This window comes from Dipodomys merriami, unplaced genomic scaffold (assembly GCF_024711535.1).
Source record: "Dipodomys merriami isolate MVZ:Mamm:240054 unplaced genomic scaffold, mDipMer1.0.p SCAF_84, whole genome shotgun sequence".
Lineage (NCBI taxonomy): Eukaryota > Metazoa > Chordata > Mammalia > Rodentia > Heteromyidae > Dipodomys > Dipodomys merriami.
Window position 1 is genome coordinate 5,213,359 of NW_027206446.1, and position 20,429 is coordinate 5,233,787.

A 20,429-nucleotide genomic window follows, 5' to 3' on the forward strand; every position below is an offset into this window, starting at 1 on the left:
TATTTACATTCCTACATCTGTTTTTGGCCAATATTCTTCAATATGTTTTGTGTCCATTTTCTTTCCCTCTTTCTCTTCCTTTTATCTTTCTTCCTGTGCCTTGAAGGTCACATTTTCTACACGTATTTAATACCAACCCGCCCTACCATGACTACCTCACCACATCCCACGGAGCCAGGCACACAGCCGGGGCCTCTGCCACAGGGGCATCATCGCATCTCCCCGTGGAGATGTGCACACCTTAAACGCCGTCACCACTTCCTAGAGGAAAAAGCACACGTGGAGTGACCCAGGTCCTCTGGACTGAGGGAAGGCCGTGTGGACAAGGACAGGCACCCGGGAGCAGCCACCGATGCTTCGAGGAAAAGAGGGGGAGCAGCGGCGGCCTGGGAGTGAGTCAGGGACGGAGCGCAGCAGACTGCACAAGAGTGAGACCCAAGTGTGCAACTGAAGCATTCAGGTCAAGCATCTGCCCAACGGCTGGTTGTTCTGCACACATGTGTGTGCAGAACAACCAGCTTGGTTTTCCCCAGCATAAGCCTGACCTGTAAAAGCTAGAGATGATCTTGTAGGTGAAGCGACTAAGCTAGCCGACAGTGTGCTGTCAGATTACTATGGACAAAAGACGGACTGATGGTTTATGTTACCCTTAAGTTACGGGGTGCGTGGCCGTAACCCCGTGTCACCACGGGGAAGGCGCGGGTGTCGAGAGACGTGCCCGGCTTCCGCTGTACCTTCCTGAATTTCACCACTACAATATCTCAGCTGAAAAGAACAAGACAGATCCTTGCCACCCTCGAGGAACGCGCTCACGGGTTTAGTGCTGGAGAAGAGCTGAGGAACGAGTCGAGGCTGTGTCCCAAACGTCTACCGGGCCACCCGCGATGCCCTGACCCCGCCAATCGGTGAGGGGGCGCTCGTAATCGCCGTCGAGCCAGGCAGAAGCTGCGACCCGGCGCACAGGCGGGCTCGCGGTTCCTGTGGTGGGCTTCCTCTTCTCCAACTCCTCGTTCTGCTCCTGCTTCTTCCTCTTTCCCCACCTTGACCTCTGTATTGTCAAGGACTTACCCGACCATATTCTTCAACTTCTACTCTTCTTGGCCATTCCCAGCGTTCTTTTGGTAGCTCCTTTCCTGCCTTAACTGTGTTAGTGGACGTTGGCGTAGACTTGGAGCTGCCCATCCCACCACGGCCAAACTACACGGAGGAGAAGGGGGGAGGCCTCCGCGACCCACTGACCCAGGCGAAGGAAAGCGGGAAGGCAGAGTGACAAGAGCCTGCACCCCGCTCCCCGCTTCCTCCAAGACCCCTTTGGTCCCCAAAAGGTCATCAAATGGGTCTTCAAAAAAGTCCAATGAAAATGGGTCCCCTCCACCAAAACATCCTTGAAGCCAGCATCTGGGTTCTAGAAAGCACAGCCGAACTCAGACGGAAGGACTTCCTCTTCCTCCTCCACCGCGCAGCCCCTCTTGGCCTTCTGGGTCCTGGATGGTCATCTTCGAGCCTCTGCCATCACCTCCTGTTTGAGTTTTCTATCTGCTGCTTCTTGGTTCTCAGGGTTTTCACCTGATGCGCTTCACTGCTGGTTTGGGGCATGCTTCTTCTCCCCGCGGTGGGGGTGTCTTCTGAAGGCCTCGCTTCAGGGCCGTCCACTGCATGTCAGCGGACTGGGGGCTGCAAGTGGCCACCGCCCCCCTGGTGGCCGTGGTGTTGGCCGGTCCCCAGCCTTTCCTTTCTCTCCCTCTCTATAGGGTCGCAGAATTTCAACAATGTGGTACATATTCTACAAAAACACACTTCGACTGTGTATCAGAATGTATTGGATTTATGGAGTAATAGCTGAGGGAAGTGTAGATTCCTAGTAGTTTTTTTATCCATGGCTGGATATACTTTTCAACTTATTCTTGTTTAATCACTTAAAATATTAAACATACAGAGCTATATATATTGGATGTTTACACCTTTTTTCTTTTTATATTATCAATTGATATTGTTACATCTGTTGATAACAAAAATGTTATATTTCCAGCACTTTATTTTTAGAAGAAATGCATTATTCATTATTTTAAACAGACTGAATTATTGAGTTCTGTACATCTTTAAGGAATACAGGACTATTTAAGACATAGTGTTGCATAATGGCAGTCCTTCTAGCTCTTTTCTATTGCTCATTTCACCTGTAGAAATTTGTATTTCTAACAGGCAAGTGATTATATACTGATAATGGACTTCTATTACTTTAGTTTTAAGTTTGAAATATAACAATGTATTGGCATCACTTTGGGAAGACTAATCTTTCACTTAGTCTTCCAAATTTGAATTCATGTGACAATCCTTGGATCTCATTGGCCTTCAAGTTCCCAGACCTGCTATTGTTAGGTATTCTCTCTTTTCTTTTCTTGACTAAAAAAAAATGCCAAGCAAGGATATTTTCTGATGAAAATCAAACAAACTTCTTTGAAAGAAGAAATTTAAGTAGCCAAGTAAAAGTAATTTACCCATCGCATTTATAATCTGGAAGTAAATGCTACATTCTGACATACTTCTATTTAAGTATCGTGACACATAATCTGCTTATGTTTAACAATTGCAAAAATATAGTGTCACCTCTTCTGCCTCAATTCTTCTCCCTTTAAGTTGAAAGAAACGTGGAGTGTACGTCCTTGCTCCAATGTGATAGCCTACCCCTCTAAACATAGAACTGAAACTAAAACACTGACTTCTTAGACGAGAGACATGAAAAGGCTTTTTAAAATACAAAGAACTTCTGTATTAAATAGGTTATAATGCAGTATTAATACACTGCACTTATTAGTCTAACACATTTTAGTTATGGTTAAATTCTAATAAAGACTTTACTGAGAACATTTTATTAAGAGCTACTGATTCCTTGGGATGAAACAAAGATTTTCACATTTAAAGTAGAAAAAAATTGAGTTTATGGCCTAAGATTAGATACTTAGTTTACACTGATTTCAAACACAGGACTTTAAATTTTATGTTTTCTGAAATATTGCAACACATAGACTTAAACAGCCCATTGTTTAAATTTTAGAAAGTTTTATATTGAAAAAGTAAAAACAAACACAACAACCTGTATCATGTCACAACAACAAACATTTCCCAAATGCCTAACCACCTCAGAAATGTATACAACAAAAGATTTCTATACTGGAAAAAAGTGAATCTGATGTCTGAACATCTACCATTCTACTATATAAATGTCCACTCTCCAATGACGATGAAGAAATAAAATATGAAAATAAAATGTCGATGTAAATAATATAAATATGAACAATGAAATAGGGAAATAATTTGTCAATCGAAATGAAACAATTTCCAACAAATCTTGGACACAAAACTTATTAGACAACACTCACTAGCAAGTATGAAATTTAATGAAAGGGCTCATAAGCACCATAATGAAAAAATCCTCAGAAACAAGGGGAAAATATGTTTATATAAGAAATATCAACAAATAATCAGAAATCATCAAGAGGACTACAGAGAAATTATGCATGTATAAAGTCACTTAAAGGAAGCCATTACTACATTTGCTTAATGGGACACTAGAGTAAAAGGAATAAAAAAAAATCATGAAGATAAAATTAATGAAATCATACAGCCTGAAGAAAACAATAAAAGGAAGGGACTACATCACTAGCTTCCACATTACAAGAACTATTAATAGGAATTTTCTATACTAAGAACTCAGTACAAAAATGCAGTACTAAGAATAATTACCTGAATGTGCAGCAAAATATCATCTTCTTATATTCAAATCTGTATTCACAGAAAATGTTTTCTGACAAGATAGGAACCTCAACAATGTAGAAGGAGTTCATAGTAATGATGATATAAAGTGAATGATTTCATTTATTTAAAGGATGGACACCAGGCGTTGGGAACATGCCAAGATAGTTACACTGACCAATTACAGTACACTGTAATTGGAAAGACCATTTAGATGAGTTTTAAACATAAGTCTGTAAGTGGGACATCCGTAACAGTATACAAAAGTATACTTGATTTCTGAAGGGAGCAGAGAAAACGCATAAAACACCGAATTATAATGAGTGCACAGAAAGCATGAGAAATTTATACATAATCTGTAAGGACTAAACAAATAGAAAACTTTCAACTATGCATACTAATCTCAGTAGATCAATGATCACTTTCTATTTGAATTATCTACAGATGATAATTAAAATATAGAGACAGCAAACTAGAAGATAAGGACAATCAATATTTTGTTGCTATACAAGAAAAACCATTTTAAGTACAAAGACAAATGCTGTGGAGTAGTTCCGGAGATACCATTCAATGGATTCAAAATTTCAGCTATACAGAAAAAAAAGAGCGACAGATCTATAATAAAAAATGATAACCACAGTTAAGAACATTGAAAGGCACCTGGAAAATCTCCAAGGAATTAGGTTTTAAGTCACTTTACCACAGCAGGATGACAAGCAGGAGCTCATATTTACATCAATTGCCTGGTCCACTCCACAATGTTGACATAGTTCAAATCATTATGGTCTATATGATCAAAGTATTACATTTTTATTTGTAACTAGATATGGATATTTTAAAAGTAAATCAACATGAAGATACATAGATAACATAAAGGCATACTGAATATATCTATGTGAAACTATTCAAATCATACCTCAGATAAAATAAGACTAAGGGAATAAAGGGACTAATTAAAGCTCAAGTATTTTTCCTAGAGGTATAATTGTCCTTAATTTATTTGATGCTAATAAATATTATACTAAAGAGAGCATCAAATCACAAAAGGAATAGAAAACTAAAATCAAGATCCAGACTGTATGTGGAGATTTTGATGCATATAGATCAGTAATAGATTAGAAAGCCAAGAATGCCAGTAATTACATCATAGCATACTCCATCTACTGGAGTCTTTTGACATTACAGAACACTTAATGCCAACAACTGCAATGTGTGTAATCTACTGAAATAACATAATGCACTCATCAGCATAGATGATGTCCTGACCTACAAAACACTCCACTGTCATACTCTTTCTATAATCAGAGTTATGCTAATACATAACACATAATCTCAAAGGTGTTAGAAATCTGCAACTCCAAAGACTTCGAACCCTGATCCAATACCAAAGGGATGAGATTCTCATGCCACCCTTTGAGGCAGTACTCAATATACTGGTGGTATTTATTTATGAAGATTCGTTGTCACTTTATTTTGGATTTTTTTTCCTTTTTCTGTGACTGGAATCATGAATCCTTAGAATTGTATGAATAAATGTCCCCAAACAATATCACAGGAGGCTTCTCTAGTCTGGATAGGGTTTGTCCTGGGAGAAGCCATTCTGACGGAAAGCTAGGAACACATGAGAGAATTGTGGTCTTAACAGGTTAGCTTCAAACTTTAAGGGGATGGAGGAGGCAGCTCCATTAGAGGTCATCTCTCTCAAGGGTTTGGAAACCAAGAAAAGTGATGGTGGACACAGTAGTTAATTGTTATTTGAGACCTCACTATGGGTAACATAAAAACAGTAGCAACAGCCATGCACTGGTAGCTCATGCCTCTAATCCTAGCTACTCAGGCTGTAAGGAAGGATTACAGTTGGAAACCAGCCTGTGCAGTAGTGTCCACCACAGTCCTATCTCCAATTAACCACCAGAATTCTGAACTGTGGCTCAAGAGATAGGGTGTAATCTCTGAGCAAAAGAAGCTCAGGAGCATCCATTGCTTGAGTTTAATCCCTAGCTTAGACACAAAAGTTAGGAGCAAAAATACGTCTACTGTGGAGATTTCAGGCCAGTTTTGGATGTGGATGTTCCAAACTACCCTTGAAGACTGTGTTTTGATAACGGCTCTTACTTTGCCTATAAGTGAGTCTGCCCAGCTACAGCAATGAGAGCACACATGGGTAGAATCCTTTCTGAATGTGAGAGGAGGAGAGGCTAGCTGGATGATGGAAGAAGTCTAGGTTTGCAACCCTCAAAGCACTGCTGGACATTCAGTGGTCTACCTTTACATGGTGGCAATCAGCTGATAGTCCCCAGGGTTACCTGGGAAGCATGAAGAATAATATGGAAGAAAGTACTTTTTTATTTTTGTTTTGGTTTTTTATACTAGAGAGTTATAAGATGCATTGTTCCTTCTTACAGCATAAAGGAAAAAGTTGTGTCCAGAAAAAGGAACCAATACCTCACAGTCCTGGGTTGATATCAGGACATCCTGAAACAGATTTTCCTCTAATTCAAGCTGCTTGTGCAAGATTACCTGCCATGCAGCCCTGTGCTGGTTGCTAGGTGGGTACTCCCTTGGCCACCATAGACAGTTGTCACTTTCTGAACTGGGTCCAAGGAAAGGTAAGTGCAGCTGCTTCTCTGTTCCCCCCGGGAGACAATCAGAGGCAGCGGGGAGTCAAGTCAAGCAGGAACTCGTTTATTACACACAGCAAGCCCTTTTTAAAGCAAAAGACCCCGTGGGAGGGGAGGAAATGGAACCAACCAATCACTGTAAAGGTCACACCCTATCATGCACCTAAGCTTCCACGAGCTGTTTATGCACTGAACATAAACAAAATCTGGCTCTGCCCATTCAACTTCCTCTCAGGGCCATCTTTGCTGCCTGTGTGTCCCAGAACTTTCTACTTAGCAGGTAATCCTGACTGGAATCTGTGGCTGCCTGGGTATGATCCCATGCCCCCAGGACTAGACTAGAGGCTGGACTGCCAGCCTCTAACTGTGCAACCCTACGCATGCTGAAGTGGAAGCACGGGGACTGGAATGACACCCTTGGGCTGGGAGGAAGATCATTAGGGAAGGGAGAAATGGCAGAAATCTTTGGAGCCAAGATAAAGAAAACAAAATATTAATTTTGTCTAAGAAAGGGAAAATCCAGCCCAAAGGCTCTCCTTGCACATATGAATGTATGGGGACTTGTCTGGGCCAATGAATGGACCTTTTATGTCCTCTAGACATGGTAGCAATGGCTTATCATATCTAAGTGGAAGCCAGGCCTTAAGCTCACCCCTCACTCCACCAGCTTCACCAATGTACTCTCCTCAGCCTCCATGCCTGACAACTGTAGAAGGTCAATGGACACTCTCTTGTGGCATCTGGGCTGGTGCATACCATGAGCACTTAGACTATGCAGATTCTCTGTCTTCTAAATCAGAGGATCTTTGACAGATATGACCTCCCTATGGCACATGCTCATGTCCTTGAAAGTTGATTTCTGCGATAGTGTGTCAATAATTGGCTAAGGGGAACTGGATCCATTGGATCCATATGGATTTAGATTATGGCTCAGTAACTAGCAGCAACCACAACAAATTTGGTCAATAGGTCAATATCAAGGACTACTAAAGCTCTGGTTACACATACTTATAATCCTAGCTCCTTAGGAGGTTGAGATGTTAGGCTCAGAGTATGAAACCAACTGTCCACAAGAAAGCTACAATTGGTAGATCCTTGAGCTTAGGGATAGTACACAGAGTCGCCATCTCAGCATCAGTACTAGCGTGCACACAGACACATACACACATGTGTGTACATGCACAGACACACACATGTTGTGGTGGTTTCTGTAATCTCAGTGCAGTGTACTATTCAGTTATAGAATTGTTCTACTCATCCATTGTAATATAATTGATATTTGGGTGGTTCTTAATTCTTAGCTATTCGGAATAGTGCTCTATAAACATTCTTGTAGATGTTTTTAGTGAACATCTTACATGCAATTTCCCTTTGGCCAATAGTGAGAACTATGATTCTAGAACTTAATGATGCTTCAACTTCCATTCCTAAGAGCAGTATAGAGCATTCCACTGGCTCCAGATTCTCACCTCACCTGGTTTTTATTACAAAATTATATTATTATTATTATATGACTGTAGTTAAAGAAGCACGTGATTTTTGAAACACTGAAGCTTTAAATAATAAAAAGTATAATCTTTGCAGAAAAGCTCTCTCATGCTGTATATTATATATATTATAGTATAGTATAGATTATACATAATTATACTATAATATATCATAGATATAATCTATGATAATCTATAATATATATGTCATAGATATAATATATATGTCATATATAATCTATTATATAAATTATATATGATAGACATAATCTGACATAGATTATATAGTGATATTTATCATGTATAATATATAGTATATGTTATATAATATTATATATCATAGATATAACCTATGACATATATAGATATAATTATAGATACAATCTATAATATAATGCTTAATATAATACAGATATATAATCATAATATAATTATTATAGATATAATATTTAATATATAGATATAATCTATGATAGATATATTTTGTGAAATAAATTATAAATATTTTGTAATTATAAAGAAATATAACAATCTATTTTATTTATATATACATATATATGTATATATATACATATATATGTGCATATATATGTATATATATATAACTGAAAGATACTTTTGTTTCAGTACTGGGGCTAGAAATCAGGGCTTCGTGTTCTTAGCTTTGTGCTCAAGGCTGGCACTCTACCACTTGAGTTACACATTTATTTTCACCATTTTGGTGGCTCATTAGATATAAGAGTCCCATGGATTTTCCCACCAGGGCTGGCTTTGGAAACTTAATCATTAGATCTCAGCTTCCTGAGTAGCTAAGATTACAGGCTTGAGCCATGGGTGATTGGCTAAAATAAATCTTTTAGAAAGATGCAGTCTGTCGTTCACTGTAAATATGTTGCTTCTATGAGAAGGCACTAGGTGGGGATGTTGTTTTACTGTGGAGATCAGAGTCAGGGGAGAGGAGAGAGAGGAAGAAGGGGGGAAAAGGAGGAGAAAGGAAGAGAAAATAAAGAAGGAAAGGGAAGAGAAGGGCCACAGTCCCACTTTTATCATATAGAGATAACCTTACCATTTGTTCTTTAAAATTAATTAACGGTTTAAATTCTTTATGTTAATGTTAATTAATGGTTTAAATTCTTTATGTTAATGTTATGTTAATGTTAATTAATGGTTTAAATTCTTTATGTTATGGCTCATGCTTATAATCCTAGCTACTCAGAAGGCTGAGATCTGAGGATCACAGGTCTACCTAGGCAGACAAGTCAGAGAAACTTATGTCCAATTAACCACTAAAAATCCAGAAGTGGAGTTGGTGCTTAAGTGGTAGAGTGCTACCTTGAGCAAAAAAGCTCAGGGACAGGGCTGTGAATATAGCTTAGTGGTAGAGTGCTCACCTAGCCTGCAGGAAGCTCACATACACAGAAAAAGCCAGAAGTGGTGCTGTGGCTCAAGTGGTAGAGCGCCAGCCTTGAGAAAAAGAAGCTTAGAGACAGCGCCCAGGTTTAAGCCCCAGGACTGGCAAGAAAGAAACAAAAAGAAAGAGAGAGAGAGAGAGAGAGAGAGAGAGAGAGAGAGAGAGAGAGAGAGAGGAGAGGAGAGGAGAGGAGGAGAGGAGAGGAGAGGAGAGGAGGGGAGGGGAGGGGAGAGGAGAGAAGAGGAGAGGGAAGAGAGAAATAAGAAGGAAAAAACTTCAGGGACAGCACACCAGGACTGGCAGGCAGCGGGGTGGGGTGGGGTAGAAAAGACATGCATTCTCTTCCCTTCTCTTTGCTTTAGATAAAATGATTCCTGTCTATAGGACATTAGAGCCGATCATGAAAAATTGAACATTATATGTGAAGGAAAATATAAATAATCTATGATACAAAACAGAATAAATAAATAATAATATAAAATATAATGATAATAGCTAAACTTTCATTACCACCTTCATTAGGGCAAGCACTGAAGCTGCAATTTTACTTTTAATGAAACCCCTAAAATCTCTATTCCTTAATTCAGCTTGCCCCAGGCCGTTTGACCTCAGGTTTGCCTAGAACTTTCATCACCAAGCTTTCTCAAATGGCTTTGAAGTGTGCAAGCTATCACAGTGATTCACAAAAGATGTTCTTCCATTTGTATCTCAGCCACAGGAAGTCCCTCCATGAATTGCACGTCCAGTTTCAGTCAACTTTCCTTTGCAATGTCATATTCTGCAAAGAAAATAATTGATGGCAAAAAATACAGTACTAGATGACGTTGATCTAGATACATTGTACTAATGAAAAGCCACATTGAATTGAAATCTTTTTGTACAATTACTTAAAGATGATTTTTTAAGTCCCCTTATAATAAAAATAAAAATTAAGGCCAGGCCTCAGTGACTCATGCCTGTAATCCTAGCTACTCAAAAGACTGAGATCCAAGGATCCACTTCAAAGCCAGCCCTGATAGGAAAGTCCATGAGACTCTTATCTTTTTTTTTTTTTTTTGGGGTCCGGTTGTGGGGCCTGAACTCTGGGCCTGGGCACTGTCCCTCAGCTCTTCAGCTCAAGGCTAGCACTCTACCACTTGAGACACAGTGCCACTTCCGGCTTTTTTTTTTTTTCATTTTGCTTATGTGGTGCTGAGGAATCGAACCCAGGGCCTCAGGCATGCAAGGCAAGCTCTCTACCACTGAGCCATCTTCCCAGCCCAATGAGACTCTTATCTTTAATTCTCAAAAAAGTTGGAAGTAAAGATGTGCCTCAAGTGATAGAGTGCTAGCCCTGAGTGATAAAGCTCTGAGTTCAAGCTACAGTACCAGCACAAAAAGTAAAACAATAAATGGAAAAAAGATACAGTATTAGCTACTCTTAATTAAAATTATATTTATATAAAATTCTAAAGCCTAAACTAGAGATGGTAGCCTGCATTCTGAGACAGAGCCTGAAGACTGAGATCTTGAACCTATAGGAATGACCATCTTGGCATTCAAGATACCAAATATTCAAAATGCATAATACAGGCATAAATTCCGTGGATATAAGGGGAGAAGGCACTACCTCAGACCCAATTTACCACAATCCTAATGTTTGAGTTCCATTACTAGGGCTCAGATAAAATTGTATGGAAGTCCAATAAATAAATACATACATAAATAGATAAATAAATAGATCTAGGTGGGCACCGGTGACTCAAGCCAATCATCCTAGCTACACAGGAGGCTGAGATTGTGAAAATCAAAGTTCATAGCCCAGGCATCAAAGTCTATGACATTCTTGATACTTAATTAACCACCAAAAACTGGAAGTAAAACTGTGATTTAAGTGGTAGAGTGCCAGCCTTGAGTGAAAAAGCTAACAGACTATACCCAAACCCTTGTACCAGGAGAGACAAAGAGAGAGGGAGGGAGGGAGAAGGAGAGAGGGAGGGACTGGCAGGGGAGTGGGGGGAGAGAGGTACCTGGGTCTTAGGGACTGTGTGATTTAAGGGAATGCTTGTCTAGGTGTTACTGCATACTTCTCCAATTAAGAAATAATAACAAAAACAAAAGACAAATATGAAAACATCCCAACTTCACTTTGAAGTTGACCTCCCTTGCATTTTCTTTTCTTGTTTGAATCACAGGAAAGGGAGTTTAATGTAAATAATATTTCTAGATAAACAAGCCATCACATTACTTATCCTTTCTACCCCCATCCCTTTTCAATACATTTAACTTTGGCCACTATTCAAAACAAAACAAAAATGTAGTACTTGATATTTCTCTTCTTAACACAAGTATGATTAAATATTTTTAAAACTATCAACATATAAGTAAATGTCTGAACATCAAGATACGTAAATATCTAGGGATCACTTGTGGGTATAAAGTAGTTAAAATGACCCAAAGCTATAGCTCTCTCAAAAACAAAAGTCCTACACAAAAGTCCAAAGGAAAAGTTAAGTAAAGCAGATAGAAATGGAACTCTTATTTCTTTCAGTGGTCAAAGCAAGAAAGATGCTCAAGTTTTTATACAGAGGTACAAAAAATAAGAACCACTGCAATGCAAATCAGCATTTTTGCAATTTATAAGATGCTGGGTAGGAGACAGAGTAAAAAGAATCAGAAGAAGAAATAAATGCCAGACAGGATGAGTCACATCATGCTCCCCCCCCATCATCAAATTTGTACTCTCTAGAATAAACAACTTGGTTAAAACTCTTATTACCAATGGTATAAAGCCTTTATTTTATTCACAGCATTGCTAAACAGAAGCATGGTGTCTTTTTTTGCTGTTGTTTTTCCTGAGAGCATGTTTCACACCAATCTTTTCTAGGGCTTGAGATATAAGATCTTTTAGTCCAGAGCAAATAGATATCTTGTTTATGTAAAACCTGAACTTGTTCCATGGTATCCATGAGCTTTGAAGGGAAGAGTTATCTCCTAACTACAGAATCTTCCTTGAAGTTCATCAGTCTTTTCTTCTGTTGCTTAGAGAACTTGGGCTTGGGTTAGACGAATCTCATATAAGACACACTCCTTAATGGTTGAGCATCATGAACTTCCTCAAACAGGCAACTCCCTATGTTAACCTAATTGAATTTTCTTGACATGCAAAGCTATGAAGTTACTGGAAGAAAAAAAAGCAAACTAAACGACTCCAAACCCAAATGCTAGCACTAACTGTACCCATAAGAACAGATGGCAGCAATTTTAGTAAAGTAGAGACTTACAAGGGAATGGTAAATTAATACAGCATGGGAGCCCTGCATTCATGTACCCTGTAGTCATGCTGTACTAGTTTTACTTACATTTTTATTTCTATATTTTAACTTTCCCACCTAGTATGTCACATTTTATTGACATTGAGGGTTGTTGTTTTTTTTTTTTTTTTTTGCCAGAAAAAAGACAGAATTAAACTAACTGAAATAATATTGATTGCTCAGTAGGGAAAATGGTGTGTGGGGGGGGGGGTTAATTACAGTAATTTCATGTCATGGAAGAAGTTGGGGTTATTTCTTCAGGAATAGTCGCCAGTTCTTTAGATTTAAAGGTGTTTAAAAAGTCCCTAAATCACATTGTATCTGTATTTGTTGCCCTGCAGTCTCTTCCCCGTGGCCAGAGGAAGGTAGACCTGGCTGAGCCAGTGGGACTGGTCTCTGCTCTGTGTCTGGTTTTTAATGTCCACAGGCTGGGCAGGAGCTCCTGAGGTGAGAAGTTTATCAGCCCTAGGCTCTTGGAAAAGCTCATCACCAAAGAATGGCCCCCTAGGGAGCAGAACACAACCCAGCTCTGTCATCTGACTTCTGCTTCCTATTAGAGAAGTCCTTTAAACAGCAGATTTGTTTTACTAGCACTTGAGCATGCTCAGATGGATTGCTTCATTTGCTGACTATTTCACTGAAAAAAACAAAAAACCTGCTACAAGAATTTCCTTAGCAACCCTGAAAGGTCATGCGGCTCATCAAAGCACTTCCCATTTGGAGCACTCTTTCTACCCAGCATTTTCTCTAATAATTTCTCTAATATTTCCAGCATTTCATCTCTGTGGCCTTTTTGGCAAAGTGCAAAAGGGCTGTCCAATCACAAGAAAAAAGAAAGAAAGAAAGAAAAGAGGGCTGGGAAGGTGGCTCAGTGGTAGAGCGCTTGCCTAGCATGCATAAAGCCCTGGGTTCAATTGCTCAGTCAGTACCACATACACAGAAAAAGCTGGAAGTAACGCTGTGATTCACGAGGTAGAGCCTTAGCAAAAGATGCTCAGGGGCAGTGTCCAGACCCTGAGTTCAAGCCCTATGCCTGGCAGAGGGGGGGGGGGAGGGGAGGGAGAGACAGAGACAGACAGACAGAGACAGAGACAGAGAAAGAAGAAAGAATAAAAGAGAGAAAGAAAGAGAGAGAAAGAAAGAAGGGAAGGAAGAAAGAAAGAAAGGTGGTAAGAAGGAAGGAGGGAAGGAAGGAAGGACAGAAGGAAGGAAGGGAGGAAAAAAGGGAGGGAAGGAAGGAGAGAGAGAGAGAGGAGGGGGGAGAAAGATCCATTGGAAGAAACACAGTTCTAGTGATTCCAACAATTTTCTTCCCATTGTCAGCTTATACACAATTAAACAATTCTAAAACTTGCATGTGCATGTGAAGTGTCCACACTCTCTTGGGTATCATTTTAAATGGATAAGCAGCTGGGTGCTGACGGCTCACGCCTGTAATCCCAGCTAATCAGGAGGCTGAGATCTGGGGATCATGATTTAAAGCCTGCCTAGGCAGGAAACTCCTTGAGACTCTTATCTCCAATAAACTACTCAAAAAAGTCAGAAATGGCACTGTGGCATTGAGCAAAATGGCACTGAGCAAAAGAAGCTCAGAAAGTGTCCATTTCGCTTAACGTCATCTTATCTGGTCATATGTACAGAGCTTTTGACCTTTTCTGCCTGTCCTAGATATATACTAGTTATTGCAAATAAGGGAAATCATGGGACCTATGTTTCTTTGGGCCTGGCTTACTTCACTTAATATAATTTTTCCCAAGCCTTTCCATTTCCTAACAAATGAGGCAATGTCACTCTTTCTGATGGAGGCATAGAATTCCATTGTGTATATAGACCACATTTTCTTGATCCATTCATCTACTGAGGGGCATCTGAGTTGGTTCCATATCTTAGCTATGGTAAATAATGCTGCAATAAACATAGTCGTGCTGGTAGCTTTAGTATGGTCTTGTTTGTGGTCATTTGGGTAAATGCCCAAAAGTGGGATTGCTGGGTCATAGGGGAGATCTATGTGGAGTCCAAGCGAAATGAACCCCAAAATAGGGACACAAGTGGTTTTTTTCTTTCTTTCTATTGTTCCTAACGTATTTATAATGTACTGTGTGATTTTTTTGTTTCTTTGTATGTTCCTCCCCCACAGTAAAAACGCTGTTTTCACTGTAATTGTTGTCCGTCCCTGCATCTTGTATATACACTTCTCTAGCTTGGGAAGGGGAAGGGAAAAAACAAAATGCTTAAGTAGGGATATAGATTGACCCATTGTAACAATGAGATGTACAAGACACTCTGTTGAAAAAACAAACTTTACAATTTAAGGGGGTGGGGAGAGTGTAGTTGTGGAAGTGGAAGGGAAGGGACGGTAAGGGAACAACAAAGGAGGGGTAGCAATGCTCAATAGGAAATAGACTCAGTACCTTGCTTCTGTAACTGCAACACCTCTGTACAGTATTTTTACAATAAAAAACGTACTAAGAAAAATAGAAAGAAAGAAAGAGTGCCCAGACCTAATTCAAGCCCTAGGACTGGCAAAAAAAGAAAGAAGCAGACTTCTATCTATAACAGCTTTCTGGAAAAATAGTAATAATAATAATAATAATAATAGAGAAGAAGAATATCTTGCTTTGGTTTTGGTTTAGTTTTAGTGCTTCTTGTTTTGGGTTTTCTTTTCGTGACAGGGTCCTGCAATGTAGCCCAGGCTACCTTGATCTCTTAATCCTCCTTCCTCCAGAGTGCAGGGATTATAGACATGCATTACTAAACTTGGCTATTTTAAAAATAATATAGTATACATAACCTTATTTTAATAATAGCATGTATATAACCTTTTAACAATTTTAATAATAGTGTATATAACCTTTTTAATATAGTGTATATGTATAACATTATTCACATTATGCTCTTTTCCTTTGTTTGGTTTTTGTTGTTGCTGTTATTTTTGAGTGTGCTAGTATTAGGGCCTGTGTGCTGTCCCTAAGATATTTTTCCCTCATGTCTGGTGCTCTACCACTTGAGCCACAGCTCCACTTCTGGCTTTTCTGCTGATTGCTAATCTTATAATGGTAAATTGATTAAAAGCCTGTTTCTAAATGGCAATATTCTAGTTGTATATGAAATTGTATGTATTCAAATGTATTTCTTAAAATTCATGTAATTCTTAGAAACTCTAATACTACATCTTATATATTATATATTATTATGTTACATAAATTATATTATTACTTCTTAAAGATTCTAATATTATATACTTCTATTTTATATACTACATATACTGATATATCTAGTCTGACTTTTTTGTTGTTGGTGGTGGTGGTCATGGGCCCTGAACTCTGGGCCTGGGCACTGTCCCTCAGCTCTTCAGCTCAAGGCTGGTGCTCTATCACTAGGGCCACAGCACCACTTCCAGCTTTTTCTGCTTATGTGGTGCTGAGGAATCAAACCCAGGGCCTCATCATGCAAGGCAAGCACTCTACCACTGAGCCACCTTCCCAGCCCCTAGTTTGACTTTTAACAAATAGTGTGTATGCTTTTCTACACTTTGATCTCATTTTGAAATCCTGGGCTCAGGTTCAGATTGCCTGAACTAAGCAATTCTGACTTGCAAGTGAGTGTGTTACTTTCTGTTTGTTGATGTCTGTTTTGTTTTATTTTGGTGTCAATACTAGGAGCTTGAACTCAGGACCTGGGCATTGTCCTTAAGCTTTTTCACTCAAGGCTGGTGCTCTACCATTTGAGCCACAGCTCTACTTCTAGCTTTCTGCTGGATAATTGGAAATGAGTCTCATGGACCTTCCTAACTGAGCTGACTTTGAACCACAAACCTCAGATCTCAGCTTCCTGAGTAGCTGGGATTACAGGTGTGAACCATCAGTTCCTGCCTTGTGTGAGTTTCTGTGGATTTTTCTCTTCCCGGACTCCAGTGACTGAATCAGCACCTTCAAAGGACCCATGACCAGATGTCAAGACTCTACCAAGTTCCAGATGCCAATGTGTGGTATGGAATTTGGTCTCAACTCTGATATAAGGCAGCAAAGCAGGAGGAAGGTGGCTTTGTAGTCAACCTGAGTCAGGTTTAAACCCTTGCACTGACACTTAATCTTCTAAATAACCTTGAGCAGGTTATTTTACAGTTCTCTGGCTTCTTGAAATAAAATTAATCACACTGAGTTATTGCTTCTATGGTTGGTTTAAAATAGTTGACAATGCAAAGTAATGCTTAAGCCGAACCTTGTTCTGCCATTTTTTAATTCCTCAGCCTGAAGCATGAATTATTCTGTATCTAGACTCCTTCATTCTCAACATGAAGACACTCATTGTGATTTCTCATAGAACTTTGGAAAGACTAAAGATGGGGGGGGGGGGAGAAGGCCAGTTGAGGCTCATGTGTGTCTGTGTACTAGGGCTTGAACTCAGGGCCTAGCCACTGTCTCTTCTTAGCTTTTCCCCTCAAGACTGGTGCTCTACCAGTTGAGCCACACCTCCACTTCTGGGTTTTTGATAGTCTCACAGACTTTCTTGTCCAGGCTGGCTTCAAACCTCAATCCTCACATGTCAGCCTCCTAGATAGCTAAGAGAGATTACAGGTGCACCACTGCCACCCAGATTGTCAGGATGATTAAAACTCTGCTTTGCAACATTTGGAACATGTTAAGTGAACACTTGATGTTTTAGTTATTTATCTTTCACAAGATTTGTCTCAAGTTTCTAGCAGTAGTCACTATGGGACACCTTAGAGGTGCTGTCCCTTGAATTGTCCTGGGGGGCAGCTGTATCTAGCTGTATTCTATCTAAGACTATGAGGCCATATGATGATGAGAGGGAAAACTGGCCAAGTAGAAGAAATTTATATTTGTACAATATTCTAGAAAACATACTTCATTCTTCAACTGTTCTAGGCCTTGTTTATTTAAAATTGTTTCTTATCATTGGAATATCTGATCCTTAAAGAATGAATTACAGAGCTGGGTGCTGATGTTCATACCTGTCCTACCAGCTACTCAGGAGGCTGAGATTTGAGGAGGGAGGGTCAAAGCCAGCCTGGGCAGGAAAGTCCTTGAGACTCTTATCTCAGATTACCCAGGTGTAGCTCAAGTGGCAGAGCTACATCTTGAATATAAAAGCCAAGTGAGAACATGAGGCCCTAAGTTCAAGCCCCAGTACCAGCACTTTCCCCGCCCCGACCAAAAAAGCTCATAATTCAGTTGCTTTCTGCACCTAAATATCTCTGTTTATTTTTGACTGAAGGAGTTGGAGCTAAAGTTGGAACTGCTATAAACACTTAGCAATCAGAGTACTTTGAAAATGTTTACTATTTTCATTAAATACTGTTTATGCTGGGAAAATATTTTACCACTTTCAGCATTGCTGTTAGAATGATACATATTTATGTTCTAACAGTATATCCCGATTTGGAACTTTTCTTACATTTAAGATTCAAAAAATGATATTGACATAATTTTTCCTCAAGTATTTGTATAATTCTCTGAAACACACTGATGATTTTAAATATTCACATTTCTCTCCCCTTTCAATGATAGATTTATCTCTTCTTTCAATCAGAATATTTTGGATGATTATGGAAGTAATTATTGGCTTTTAAAAGCTCATGTAATCAACAGCTGGATACAGCTTTAAATGATACACACATTTTATAAGTTTTAAAATACACTCATTCTTTATAGCAAATTTCATAGATGTCTTTTAAATTACTTTTGATCCATGGTTTATAAATAAAGAAGCTTAAATCAGATTCCATATAAAGAAATCTGTGTTAATTTCTTAGCATTGGAAATATGAAGGGCATATCCATTTATGATTGCTGTTTAATTTATGTATGTGTGCACAAATATCAGTATATCATACATAAATACACGGTATTCTAAGTTAAATCAGAATTTGCTATTAATATACAAAGGTGATATCATCTAACCCATCTTTTCAAATCTAAGTGGATCTTTACTCAACCAAAGTAAAGGCACAAAACATAATACAAACTTGTATGATACTGTCCTCTTATGCTTTAAATTTAAATTCAAAATTGAATAAAATACCAACTGGAAAATAGAAATATTGTACTTATTAAAGCCCAAATCTTTGTTCACTTAGCTTCTCACAGAGTTGTTCTGAGCAGTTATGACAGGGTTTTGCCATTGTTGGTTACTGTCATTGCTTCTTTTTACAAAAAGGTCAAACACTCACCTGTCTGTTTTCCTTACACTACATCAGTATAGTGTGTTACTCTTTAGACCCATTTGATGTGTTTTCTTCCTACTAATTAATTTCTGCATTTTATTTCAATGTTTAGAAACCTCTTCATAGCCAGTTGGCTATTTCCTATGAACCCTGCCTATTTTTAAACAATAATTATCGTTCTAAGCCTGTGCAGTGTCATGAAGATTCAAGTTGTGACTGAGAAGGATGGCCACAGTAGAATTGGAAGTGAGCTGGTGACTTGGGCAATAAATGTGTGCATTTTTGTGCTAGCTTTTTTTTTTGTATAAGATAACTCTTAGAGGTACACATTAATTTATCTGTTGTACATCTTTGATTGCAATTTTTAATGTTTGAAGGATTGCATTCATTTGCTTTTGCTATGTACAAGGTAAGATATATTTTCTGTTCCCAGTAAGTGAAAATACAGACTAATTTAAACAGGAAATAAACATTCTGTCTGTGCTTAAAAATGATAAAGCCTTACTGTGTCATAGTTCTTTTGTTCCTCCTGGCTTCCAAAAGAACAGTGCTCAAGAACCAGCACCCTCCTGCCGCCATCTGGGGCCTGAGTTCACCCAGTGGGCCATGGGCTGACAAAGGAGAAAGGCCAGTGTTGGCTCATTTAAGAGGGGTGGTCCTGGAGGTCCAGAAAGCAACTACAGCAGAGGAAAGGACTCGATTATACCTTGCAGTGGCAGGAATAGGACCCACACATTCAAGTTGCCATCTGTGCACAGTCCTGCAGTGGTAGCCAGAGTTCAGGAGGACCAAGGCCTGGCTTTTGTGTGATCTGAAATGACCCAAGTTCAACCATGGGGATTTCTGACACAAGCAGGGCTTGGAGTTCTGGGGCATGTATCAGGTCACGTTAACTGACGCATGGCTGACACACAGAGATTTGTGTCAAAGGCATCCGTGACGTGTCCCACTGCCTAATGACCTGACCCTACCTGATACCGCATAGAGTGACAGATTCTGAGGTCACTGCCACCCTGTGCAACTGCACTTAAGAAACCTGCCCGGCAGGAGAATGCTTGGTTTGTCTCAATCCACAACAAGGAAGCCATATTCCAGTGGAGCTCTTGACAACAAGGAGACTTCTTCAGTCACCTCAAGATTCTCAGCAACACAAATAAATCAAACAAAATGAAAGGCAAAAGATTTATATGATCCGACGAGAAACCATAGTACAAAGAAACATAGGCTGTGTGGTTACCCTCATTTGTGGGAGCTAGAATGTGCCTATAAATCTACAAGCAAACATACTGGAGTTTTAAAAAAACATGATTCACTAGGACATGATAAATTAGACACGTCCCTAGGCAATCACACACAGTGAGACCAAAGGAGGGTATCTTAGGAGAGGAACACAAAGGCGCTATGCCCGTGTAGCTCTGATCATACAAAATAATATTTATCCAAATGAACTCCAGGAAAATGAAACAAGAGGTTTATTCTTATTGCTGTTTTTGTTTTATTTTTTCTTGTCCATTTATGTGTCTTTTAGGGGAATGCGGGGATACAGAAATGGAGGGACAAAGGAGAAACAAACGCGGCCGTGGTATTCACTGGACACTGTGGAAAATAAACTCTACAGCTTGTGGAGGGGATGGGAGGGAAAAACTGGGAGAGAGTGAGGGAAGGGGGGACATCATTC